Genomic DNA, 13,957 nt, shown 5'->3' on the forward strand with positions numbered 1-13,957 from the left:
TATTGTCCTGGTGTAAAGTAAGCTAGGATAAGTATTTTAGTAAAGGCATTTTTAAGGTCTTAGAACGCCTTCTTATATTTAGGCGTCTAGGTAAAGCGTAAGTACGTTTTTCTTCCTTTTACAGAAAGGCCCTTCGTTTATATTATTACTATAAGTAGTGCTACTACGTCTAAGAAGTTATATATAAATTTCTAATAGAAGTTAACAAAACTAAAAAAGGCTTATACGTCCTTAATATAGTTAGGGGCTTACTATTTAGTAATTATATATACCTTCTTAGGGTCTATACGGACACCCTTAGTAGTAATAATTAGTTTAAGGTATTTTACTTCTGTAACTAAGAATTTATATTTCTTTAAATTAATATAAAGTCCTATATTCCTAAGGCGCTATAAAACCTTTTAAATATATTTAGTATGGTTAGAAGGGTTATTACTATAAATAAGTATATCGTCTAGGTACGTAGAGTAGAAGTTATTAAGGTAGTCCTATAAGGTGTTATTAATATAGCTTTAAAAGGTGCCTAGGCTGTTATATACGCTAAAGGGTATAATAGTATATTTAAATTGGCCGAAGCGCAATATAAATGCGATTTTCTATTTAATACCTTTTTTTATTTAGAGATAGTTAAAGGCGGCGATAATATCGAGCTTAGTATAGATTTTGGCTTAGGTAAGCCGCTTAAGGGTCTCCTATATAAGCGGTACTAGGTATTAGTTTTTAATTATAATAGCGTTAAGTCCTCTATAATTAATATATAATTAAATACCTCCTTCTAGCTTTTTAGCAAAAAGGATAGGAGTAGCTACTAATAATATGCTAGGACGAATAAACCCTTTATTAAGGTGCTCGTTAATATACTTTCTTATAACTAGAAGTTTATTTTTTAATATTAGTTAAGATCTTTTATAAGGTAGCGTTTTTCTTTATTTAATATTAATAGTATAGTTATTAGGTTAATATAGGGGGAGTATATCTACGCCCTTTTTATAAGTATATGTTAATAAAGTCGTAGTACCTCTTAGGGAGGAGCTTATGGAGTTTTTTTATTAGTAAGTCCTTTTTTAAGTTTTATAAACTTTTTAAAGTCTAAAGGTAAAAGTCCGTAGAGTTCCACAGAGGCGTTATCTTCTAGAAAGTTAACTATATCTATCCTATTACTATAAAGGACGTAGTTTTATTCTTTATTAAGCTTATATAGTTATAATTAGGAAGCTATAGCAACAGTCTAGCCTTTCCTATATATTATGCGGTAGAAGGCCGCGGCACTTATATAGTAGAAGTTAATCATAGATAGGGTAATAAGGGGTTACTTAGGTTAATATCCTAGTAAGTAAATAAAGGTGGCTAGGCTATATCCTAGGCAAGTCTCTCTATAGTATTTAAAGTTAAAGGTTGCTTCTCTCTTTTCCTAGTTAATAGTAGGGTTATATTATTCGAGCTAGCTTATTCTAAGGATAATAGGGTAGTTAGTAAGTAGTATAATATAGGCCTAAAGCTCTTTCTAGTGCCCGTTTATATTTAAGTAGAATTATACTATATAGGTAATCTTCTATATAGTATAACTACCGTTAGCGAGTTATAGGGCGCGGGCTTTAGTAAGGGGTAAGGTAGGTAGGTTATAAGTATATATAAGTTAGGTATCTATAAATTAGTTAATAGCTTCGCAGTTAATTATAGAACGGCTTTTATATTATTTTATGGCAGTAGTTCCTATTATAGGTAAAACTATCTATTTCCGTCTATTTATCTTTACTAAGTTATCTATTAAGTAGGCTAATATATAGATCCCTCTATTATTAGGGCGTTTTAACCTATAACTTAGGGCTAGGGCTTAATATTTTCCGCTTCTATATCCAATTCTACTGCTATTACTACATTTTTATCTTATATAGTAGTAGCGTGTAGTAATGTATTTAATATTTAGGGCATTAGGTTAGGTATTAGGCGGTAGGTATTAAACCTAGCTATTAGGCAGTTTAGGTTATTATAATAATAGTCTTTTTAACGGCATCTATAGCAGCGTCCTAGTTTCTAAAGTAGCTCGCGCTTTTTATCTAGGAGTTTTTACAGAAAGGTTAGTATAGAGAGGTTAATATTAGCTCTAGTGGTACTTAAGGTAGTAGGTGTTGGTGGCTTAATATATATAGGTTTAGTAGGCCCAAAGGGCTTCTATAAAGAGGTCTTTAAATAAGGGTTAGTAGTAGCAATCTAATTTAGTTATTATTTAATCTTCTATAGGGCTACTACTATTTTATAAATATTGTTATAGTTATAGCTGGCGACTACGTAATTAAGGTAATAGGTAACTTTTTTAAGGAGATCCTTTTAGTTTTTAATATCGTCTTAGGCAAGGGCTCTGGTATATTCCTAGAATTTAATATAAAATTTATTAAATAATTAAGTAGGGCTTATCTTTAGGGTATATAGTTTAGCTTAATTAGTAGCTAGTAGGTTATAGTCGCGGTATATTAGGTTGAGATTATTAAGAACTTTTTAGTAAAACTACTACTTTTAGGGGCTACTAGTCTTTTATTAGGCGAAGATTCTATTAAATAGTATACCCTTTATTCGCCCAATAATATAGCTAATCTTAATATCTTCTGTAGGAAAAAAGTAGGCACTCTAAGTTAGTTTCTTGCGGATTTATATCTTCTAGTAGCTATATTCCTTACAGTCTCCTTAAAAGACTAGGGGATTAAGGTAGCGTATATTAAACCCTATAGTAGTAGTTTAGGTCCAATTATTATAGCTTTTATTATTGCTACTTTAGTAGGGGTTCCTATTAGGTAAAGCTGCTTAACGCTAACCCTCTATTAAGCGTTAAGTAGGTAAAGTTGCCTAGGGTATAAAAACTTAGGTAGCGTTATATATAGTAAAGAGGTATCTAGCGTTATTACAAATATGCTTATTAAGCCAAGATTATAGGTATTTAATTATACCTTCTTTTTTAGTAACTGTAGTAATTAGTGCAATTTTATTCTTCTTTAACTATTAAACGTCGCATTTAGACACATAGAGGTCATCTTTAGTTTCTTAATATATATTATTAGCAAGCGCCTTATAAGCTTATAGGTCTTAAATAATATTGCGATCTTAGGTAGTACGCATCTTAGCTTATATAAGCTTTAAGTAGTAGTTCTATAGAAGGCGGTAGTATTTATTAGAGTCTTGTGCTACTATTTTTATAAATATCTTAGCGTCTTATATTTTAATTTTAATAGGTAATAGCCCTTTTATTTACTTGTCTATAGTTATATAGTTAATAAAAAAATAAGATATTATTGGTGTCCATCTCCTTAGGGGTTAAGGCTAGGGCTAATAAATTAAATTCTCTTAGGATTAATTAGCGTTATAAGTTAAGTATAGGTATTAAATTATTCTTTAGGTTTAATATAGTAGCTAGTAAGGAATATTATCTTACTATTATAGGTTCCTTAGAAGTATAAAGTAAGGTAATTTATAGATACGCTACTTTTAGTAGCGCCTACAGTATTATAAAGATATAGAATTAGTTATAGGCTAAGCATTAGTAGTAAAAAGGCGTAACGTAATGTTATAGGACGGGGGCAGTGGCTATAAAGCGTATGTATTTAAGGAGTTTATAAGACGTTGCGCGATCGATTGTAAGGGTTAAGGGCGTAAGGAGGTGATATACCTACGCGTAGCTAATATAAGCTGTACGCGAGGTGTATATAAGAGCACGGGGCTCTCCTATGGAGGCCCTTCCGGTGGGATTCCATGACAATAAATCTAAAAAAGGCCTAGAAATTAATATAATAATAGGCTAATAAGTATAGGCGAGAGCCTAACTTTGCTATAGGAGATATAGTTTAGGTTATAACAAAAAACTAAAAAATGGAACGACTTAGTTATAAGCTAGACTATTAAATAGTAGGACTATATAAGGTTCTTAAGGGAATAGGCAACGTATATAAAGTAAAGCTCTTAAATTTAATTAAAGTTTACCCTATTTTTTTGAGATAAACTATAGAAAGTCGTAAACGGCCTATTACCTAGATAAAAGAATAAACCTCCCCTACCGATTTAAGTTAATAGTAACAATAAATAGGAAATTAAAGAAATACTGGCCTATAAGCTTGTAAGGGGAACGTTAAAATATTGTATTAGTTAGAGAGGGTATAACCTAGACCCTACTTAATACCCTATATAGAACTTTATAGGTAGTCCCTATAGGCTTTAAGAGTTTTATAGTTATTACCCTAATAAACCTAAACCCCTAAAGTACCTTAATAAGTAGATAAAGTGCTAGAATAGCGAAGATAATAAGCTGCCTATTAAGTATAAAGATAAGAATACCCTATAGATATAATATAGACGTATAAAGCCTAAGGGTAGGTTTTTTTAGAGGGGGGGGGGTAATATTACAGCGCTAGTGGAAACTGGTAAATTATAGCTAATAGATATTGGTAGATTATAGTAAATAGTTATAGATAGTCGTAGATAGTTTTATATAGTTCTAGACAATTGCCGTTATATAACTAGAGGATTTTATATAACGTTAAGCGGCGCTACCCTCCGTCTCCTTTTCTTTCTTTAGCTTTAGATCCTCGTTTATAGACTACTAATCGTATAGGCTTACGCGTCCCTTTTGCCGTACTTATACCTTAACTAACTAAGTTACTAACATCTAATTAATTCTAAGTTACTAGAGGGGGAAAACGTCGCTATTATACCGGAGGACGGTAGTAAGAAAGAGGTAGTTAATAAAGATAAGGCTCTATCTTCTATAGAGCAACGTTAGCTAGATTCCTTAGCTAGTAATAATAACTTACTAGGCGAGCGCTCAACTATACCTTTTAGCTAGTAATTGTCGTTCTTAGTAAATCCTAGCCCTTATTATACCCTTCTACTATATATGCTTAAGCTACGCCGCTAACTATAAGAAAACGCGCTATTAAATAAGCTACCTAAATAAGTAAGAAAGATGCACAATATTAGCGTAGAAAGAAAAGAACTGTAAATAGGCTAAAAGAGAGTATTAGACCTTATATCGCAAGAGATTAGGGCTGCGCAAGAACTGCTTAGTTAAAAGCCGCCTCTAAAAAAAGCTTTAATAGAGTTTATAAAGGAGTTTAAAGAAATGGACCTTAACAACTAGGTGCTTACTCTATAAGCCTTTATAGTAAAAATAATAATAAGATCTTTTTTAGTTATAACTAAGGAGCTACGGAAGAGGCTAATTAATAAAATCCTAGTAATAATAAAGAAGAAGGAAGAAGTTAAGGTTAGTAGAGGAAGTAGTAATTAAAGTTTAAGGTTAATATAAGCTACTACTTCTACTTTACTTTACTAATTTCTTTGCTACCTAGATAAGAATATATTTTATATATTTTATATATATAAATTAAATTAGATCTTAGGGCCGCTAAAAAGCCTATAGGTAAAGCTAAAGCAACCGTACTCTGTACGTAATTAATTAGTAAAAGGATAAATAGCGTATTACCTATAGATAGACGGTTAAATAAAAAAGATTAAATTAGATACTAGAGCAGTATTTAAGGTATTATATTAATTATATATAGAATAATTAAGTATTATTATTACTAGTTATATAGTTTATATATAACGTAATACTACAGAAAGGTATAGAGATATTACCATTTTATGCGAATTATAGATATAAGCTTAAAATATTATTATTACTAAAATAAGTAAAGAAAATAAGTAAAATAGCTAAGTAAAAAAATTAAGACTTTAATAAATCTTTATAAAGACCTTTATTTTATAGTAAAGTTAATATTAAAAAAATAATAAAGTATTATAATACTAAGAGATTTAAGGGGTTAGATCTTAAGGAGGGGTATTATAAACGCTTTAAGTACAATATTACAACTACTTAGAGAGGAGTTAGAAGAAGCTAGTTAATTAATTTAGGTACGGTCTAGAATGGAGCCGATAGAACTATATAACGAGGAATAGTAACTAAGGTTATATAACGTGATCTATATAATCTATAGGATCTATATAATCTATAATAGAGTAGATAAAGTATACGTACCTTACGTATAAAGGGGATTTCTTAGAAGTACGGTTGTGTATTTAAAGGACCATAGTCCCTACCTAGATAGTTCTGTCAGATAACTCATATAGAGCTATTCATTAATGAAATGGGTTAATTGATTAATAATCTTAATCGTTTATTGACCTCGGGCCCCTAGGGCTCTATAAAGATATTAACGATGCACAACCCTATGCACGTGACTCGTGCACGTCCTATGCTACCGAGAATATAGATTATCTAACAGCAATATCTGCAATATCTGCAATATCTGCAATATCTACAATATCTGCAATATCTGCAATATCTATAATATCTGCAATATCTGCAATATTACAAATATCTAACATACCCCCTTAGCTTTAACCTGGTCGAGGACAAAGCTAGCCACCTTCTTGTGTCCGTCCATGCGTTAATTAAACCGTAATCTTATCTAAATCCTTCCGTCTCGCCCTAATCTTCTCTCTTAGGTCTTCCAGTTGCTTCTCCTCATTTAGCCGCTCCTTAATATCTACTATTCTAATTATATTAACAAAGCTCTTAAACCTCTGCTTAGGCAGGGCCTTCGTAAGTCCATCAGCGATTATCTCCTTTATCGCTTTTTATTATAATAGCACTTGTCTTATTACATATTCTTAACGCAACTAGTATTAATAGATGTTAACATATTAGAGCTCTGTGATTAGCTTTGCCGTATCTTTTATAATTAGTTAGAGTGTCTAGACGTTGTCGCAGTTAATAATTAAGGGCTTGTTTAGGTGTAATATTATTACTTTAAATAGCCTGCTAATAAAGATAGCTTCCTTTACTATCTGTAATAGGGCTAATAACTTAGCTTCTGTGCTTAACGTCGTAACAGTACCCTGCTTATTTGCTCTCCAGGCGATCGGTCCCCTAAATAGCTTTATAATATATCCTTATAAGCTCTTTCTGTCGACAGAGTTATCCGTAAATAATGCGTCACTAGCATAGATAAATAATTACGCTTTACTTCTACCGTCTCTTCCATCGTCTTGTCCTTTGTCATATATTCCTTTATCTCTCCCTCTACCGTTTATTCCTTCCTTGTCTCCTCTATAGTAGATTACTCTACTCCTCGTGCTATATAGGTACTGGAGTACTCTATCTACCGCTTAATAGTGCTTATAGCTTGGGTTCTAATTAAACCTTACCAGCCGTAATACTGTAAAAGCAATATCTAGACGCGTTATAGTGGCTATATAGAGTACTAAACCCAGTTTTCTCTAATATAGCATTGTAGAAGCTAGTAGGGATATAGGACGGACTAATAGGTCTGTATTAGAGGACGGACGCGTTAGACGGATTATACGGTAATCGGTAGGGAGGAGTTCCAATTCTGCCATAGGAGTGTCTAAAAAACGCCCTCTAAAATCTATCTTATACTAATTAGCTATCTTCTTAATATAGGCTTTCTAGGATAGCTATAAAAGCCTTTAGGTATAATTATATAGCACGTAGATTCCTAGGAACCATTTTAGCTCGCTAAGGGTACTTATCTAATATTCCTTACTTAGCTCCTTAATTACTTCTTAAGCTTTCTTCTTATCTATCTTTTAGTAGTAGAAGACAATATCATTAACATAGAAGAAGACAACTATTCTACCTTTTAGCATGATATATGGCTCCTAGGGTACTTCTTTAAAACCCAATTCGTTTAATAAGCTTGTAAGATTCTTTTACTATAATAGTGGTAATTATTATAGTCTGTATAGGGCTTTTCTTAAGCGCAGTACTTTGTCTATCTTTCTTTTATTAAACCCTAGCGGTAGCTTTATATAGATAACCTCGTTAAAATCGCAATAGACAAACGCATTAACTGCATTTATCTATATCGTCTCTAGGTCGAATTTTATAGTAATCGCTATAAGGGTTTGGAAGGTCGTACTAGCTAATATAGTGGCTCTTATAGGTAGGTCTCCTAGGGCCTATTAATTTCCGTAAACTACTAAGCGTGCCTTATATTTCTAGAGAAATCCATACTTATCTATCTTGTAGACGAATACCTACATTAAGCTAAGGACCTACTATCCCTTTATATACTTCTTATCTGTTTCTTAAAACGACCTTATTTAATAATAAGATTGGAGATAGGCTCGTTAAGCCTCTTAGAACTAATCTTAAAGAGGATACGTATTAAGGTCCCAGATTAACTAGGGTGGCGAAGGTAGATTCTTCCTATATAATCTAACATCGCGTATTCTGCCTAATTTCAGCTTACTATCGTTAAGTTGATTATTAAGGTTAAACTTCTTTCCTACTAAGAAGGCGCCGTAATAGGCTAACGTAATCCTTTTAGTAATAAAGTCTTTAAACCTATTATCGCTAGCTTCCTTAAATAAGTCTTTAACTAAGTTATTAAACACCCCCTAAGTGTTAAACGCATCTCCTACTTAATAAGTAATGTTTTAATTAGTACCTTATACATTTAACTTTATAGGATACTTAACATAAAAAGCATATAGAGATTCTTTATCTTCTTCTATTAGAGGTGGTGTATAGTATATATCTTTAAGAGCTCTTGCAAGCTTAAGATCTGCTAACTTATTAAAGGCTTAAACTGGCTTATTAACGTCATTGTCTTCCTCTTAAATTAACGGTTTAAATACTTCTTTATTGTCTTCCAGAAGGACCTTGTTCTTAGTCTAGGTATTAAGTAGTTAAATCTTCTTAATTAGTGTATCTAATTTAGCGTATAGGTCCTCTAAGATATCCGTTTACTTACCGTTAAAGAATGTCTTTTTATTAAAGATGACATCCCTTATAGAGATGATAATACCCTTATATAGGATCTAGATCCTATAGATATTGGTAGAGTTATAGCCGACAAGATAGCTAATATAGGCTTGCAGATCTAGCTTGCTTAGCCTTTTCTTCCTTAGCTAGGCGTCTAATATCATTGCATACGCCCTACAGCCGTAGGCTTTTAGGTGCGCTAGTTGCGGCTTTCTTAATCTCCTATTGGCTAGGAAGGTATAGAACCTCTTATATAGTAATATCCAACCATTACTTTCCCGTGGCGTTTAATCTCAAAGGTAGACTATATAGTCGACTATCTCGTTCTATAGGTTATGTAGTAGATTAGCAGCAATTCTTATTACTTATACTCTCTTAATAATTATACCCCCTAAGCGTTTGGCGGTACCGTTCTAAGCTTAGGTATATGGCGCTAAAGGCTTAAATATAATCCCTTAAGTCCGTAGCCATTTAAGGGTTCTCCTTTTCCCTAGCTCGTTGTCTAATCTAATAGTATTAACTTTAAGGTTATACCTTAGACGAATCTACTAGACGAAATCTTTAAGCACCTATAGTGTCTCCTTCTTTTTACTATGCGTTATTATAAAGTACGGGAAGGATCTTCCTAAGTAGGTGTTGTATATAAGTATAACTTATATAAATCCGGTATACGCTTCCTTAAGATTAGTCTAGTTAATATAGAGGTTAAGATAGGGTTTATTAATCTTTTATTTTAAAAACCTTCTTAAGACCTAACGCTTAATTTTAGCGAGACTGCAATGTTAACATTCTATTATCTTTAGGCCTTAAAGCTTAACTCCTAGGGCGTTAAGACCTAAATAATAAAGGCTTATAGGTCCTGGATAACCTAGACGCAAATACTATAGACGTATATCTCCTTTTAAATCTAGATAAGCGTCTCTTAATAATGCTCTACGCTTCCGTTAGCATAGTAGTCAGCTTATATTAAACGCTAATAGACTTCCTAGTTAGACGTATTTAATAGTCTATTATCTATAACGTTCTTCCATTTAATATAGGACTAAGTTATCCTTTTAAACTAGAAGATTGTTCTCTCCTTTATTGTCCTAGTAGTACCCTTATTTTTAAAGTAGATAGAATAACACTAGATTTATATTAAAGTCCGTATAAAAGGTAACGTCCTTAAGACGTAGGATTCCCTTACTCTTGTCTAGTTTTATAACTTAAATAGTAATATCGCCGTAGCCTAGTATAGGCACTTCTGAGCTGCCGGCGATAACGTATTTAAGTTTTAGAGCTTTCCTAAAGTTATAAAAATAAGAGAGGTTATTAAAGATATAGAGAGTGGTTCCTAAGTTAAGAATAGTTAATAGCTTTAGTGGATGGATTTAACCTGTGTAATACGATTCTAGGAATATCATATTAGCTTCTCCCTTAATCTTAACTTTCTAACTCTTGTCCTATTGTTATTAAGCCTTATCTTCCTATTCTTTAAGTCTAATCTTCGCAACTTAGTTAGCGAGATTCTTATTCTTTTCTACTTTCTTTAGTGCCCTATTAATGCGCGTATTTCTTATTATAACTCCTATAGGTTTTTTATCTTTAAATAAACACTAATAGTCCTATAGGGAGTATCCTTATATTCCGCACGCTAAGCACTTAGGCGTTAGCTTCTTATAGGACGTCTCCTTATCTACTAGTGTCCCGGCTCTCTTTAAGCGTCTATTATATACTAAGGCTCTTCCTCTTTATAAACCTTTAGTAGTATTAGAGTGATCCTTAATAGCTTGCTCTGCGAAGTCTATATTAAAGGTACTCCCTCTTATAGTAGTATTGGCTTTCTTTAAGGGTATTCTAAGTCCTTCTTATAGCTCCTTTACTACTCTACGGTATTTAGAAGATCTTAACTTCTGCGGGTTATTTAACTTGGTAGTGTACTTTATATAGTTGGCGTTGCTAAAAGGTTAAATAACTTCTGCTAAATCTTAAAGCTAGATTCCATCGGATATTTAAGGGATCTTATACTTCTCTCCTAGTACTATTTCGTGTTCCCATTAATTTAGCCACTAATTTAATTTTAATAAGTATTTAAACCCCTTAAGGGCTTCTGTATACTAGTGTTGTACCTTCTTCCTAACGAATAATAAGGTAGGTTCTGTGTTCTCCTTTAATTAGGATAGCTATTCTTTAACTATTAAGGAAGGGTTAAGCAGTAGCTTCTTCTAAATTAATACTGTGGTCGTAATCTAGGTGCGTATCTATTATAGATGCTCTTCCTATCTTAGGAAGTACTTTATGTCCTAGTCATAGTATCGTCTGCTATTCTTATACGCTTTCTGTTAATTTGACGAGAGCTATATATATAAGGTTGCATTCTTATTAAAATCTATAACCTTTAGATAAGGTGGTTTTTCAAGTAGACCTTCTTAAGGTGCTTTTATAGCTAGGTTAACGTGGGCCCAAATTTACTAATCCACGAGGGCTCGGAGTTGCCAGATCCATTGCTCCCAGTCTTCTGGCTTATTAAGGATGATTGTGGTAGACGAACTTGACGTCGGTGGAGTTATTTAACTAATAGGCAGATGGGAATTGAGATGGAATTCGTCGTCAGGATCGTCCTTGTCGCAGGATCGTCCTTGTCATCAGGATCGTCCTTGTCGTCAGGATCGTCCTTTGACGATTAAGGTGGAGTCTCGTGGAATCTCGTGGAATCTCGTGGAATCTCGTCCTGTGACAATTGAGGTAGGATTTCGATCAGGGTCGTCTTATGACGATGAGGTGTTAGAGTCTGACGATGAGGTAGAATTTCTTTAAATAATTAAGTAATAGCTGAATAGCTTCTTGTGTCGGCGGACTGGGCTTATAACTATCAGATAACTCATATAGAGCTATTCATTGATGAAATGGGTTAATTGATTGATAATCTTAATCGTTTATTAACCTCGGGCCCCTAGGGCTCTATGAAGATATTAACGATACACGACCCCGTGCACGTGACTCGTGCACGTCCTACGCCACCGAGAATACAGATTATCTGACTGCAATATTGCAAATATCTGACAAGTTCTTTCTTTTGTAGTAAATCTTAGAATACAATTAGAGTTAATCTATTAGGCAACTACTTTACTAGTTATTATTACGTTATTAACTTCTTATTTACCTATATACCTAGCCTATTAATAAGTCTACCATAGTTCCTACTACAAGGCTTTGTTATACATTTACTACTAAAGTTACGGTATTAATAAAGTTAAACAATATGCCATTAAAAGCACTAGCTACGACGCCATTAACGGCGGTAACTACTTTAAGATTAGGTAATAACACTAGTATAGCAGATATTAACTTATAGTAACTAGTAACGGTTGGATAACTATAAGAAATAGTTAACTAACTAACAGAAAATAATATAATATTAAAAAATAAGATTAACGGGATTGGAGAAGCGAAGATTAAGCTACTACAGCCGTTTCAATATTATCGGTAAAAATCGCCAAGCCGCACGACGCGCATCGCCCGCTCGATCAAAACAATATACCCCCTTATAGTCCCACCAATATAGCTCTATATTTTATAAATAGAGGCCTATTTTATAGCTTTATTCTAGGGCTATAAAATAAGCCCTTATTTATATAATTTAGGGCTATTTTGGTAGAGTTATTGGGGGTACTTATTTCTAGGAATGGAGGGGTCGGATTAGTCAGCGCAGAGCCTCAATTTAAGTTTTACAGCCACCCCCTATAGCCTTACTAATACAGCTCTATATTTAATAAATAAAGTCCTATTTTATAGCCCTAGAATAGAGCTATAAAATAAGCCTTTATTTATAAAATATAGAGCTATATTAGTGGAGCTAGAGGGGGTATAATGCCGTTTTGGACATATTGGTAAAAATCGCCAAGCCGCAGCAGCACATCACCTTCTTATTAAAACAATCCACCCCATATAATTCCACCAATATTAATCCAATTTATATATATAGNGGCCNATNTTATAGCNCTANNNTAGGGCTATAAAATAGGNCTTTATTTATTAAATATNGAGCTNTATTAGTAGGGCTATANNGGGTATANTGCNGTTTTAGAAAAATTAATAAAAATCACCGAGCCGCAACAGCACATTACCCCCATATAATTCCACCAATATTAATCCAATTTATATATATAGAGGCCCATATTATAGCTCTATTCTAGGGCTATAAAATAGGACTTTATTTATTAAATATAGAGCTATATTAGTAGGGCTATAGGGGGTGCTTTGCAATGGCCGCAAAATCTAAATTGAGGCTCTGCGCTGACTAATCCGACCCCTCTATTCCTAGAAATAAGTACCCCCAATAACTCTACCAAAATAGCCCTAAATTATATAAATAAGGGCTTATTTTATAGCCCTAGAATAAAGCTATAAAATAGGCCTCTATTTATAAAATATAGAGCTATATTGGTGGGACTATAAGGGGGTATATTGTTTTGATCGAGCGGGCGATGCGCGTCGTGCGGCTTGGCGATTTTTACCGATAATATTGAAACGGCTGTATTAATTGAAAGGTACTTAGGGGAAAGATTAAAACTTAAAGGATTCCTTATATAAATGCACTTTAAAGTTATATAAGAAGGGGCAAAGCTACTAATACCTATAGATTGAATAGCGTATGCGGGACTATTCCTATTAAAAAGGGCACTTAAATAGTTTAAACCTTACCTTATAGAAATATAAGCGAATAGTATAATAACTACTAATTAAGAAGTACGGTTTATATTTATAAGCTAGAAAGGGTTTATAGAATAATTAATATAGATATTTAGAGACCTAGAGGCAGTAACCATAGCGGAAAGAAAACTCTAAAACATTATATAATAAACCTTAGTAATTAAGTATATAACACAGTTCCAGACGTTAGTAATATAAGTAAAGTGGAATAATAAGGCGCTTATNGNATANTATAANNAAGGACTTAAGGCTAAAGTCTAGNANGNNATTATNCTAATANAANATNNNGATACCNTAAGGGAACTAATAGATTAAGTAATTAAGATTAATAATTAGATCTACTAAAGGGAACAGGCTAAGAGAGGCTAGAATAGAGTTTTATAGTCGTATAAGGCGCAGAGTACGCAATAACTAAAGCTAAGTTAAAAAATTATGGTATAGTGTAGAGCTAATAGACCTAAGTGGTACTGAAGAATTTAAGAAGTAAAA

The sequence above is a fragment of the Cenococcum geophilum genome (assembly GCF_001692895.1).
Source record: "Cenococcum geophilum 1.58 unplaced genomic scaffold K441scaffold_5, whole genome shotgun sequence".
NCBI classification, from domain to species: domain Eukaryota; kingdom Fungi; phylum Ascomycota; class Dothideomycetes; order Gloniales; family Gloniaceae; genus Cenococcum; species Cenococcum geophilum.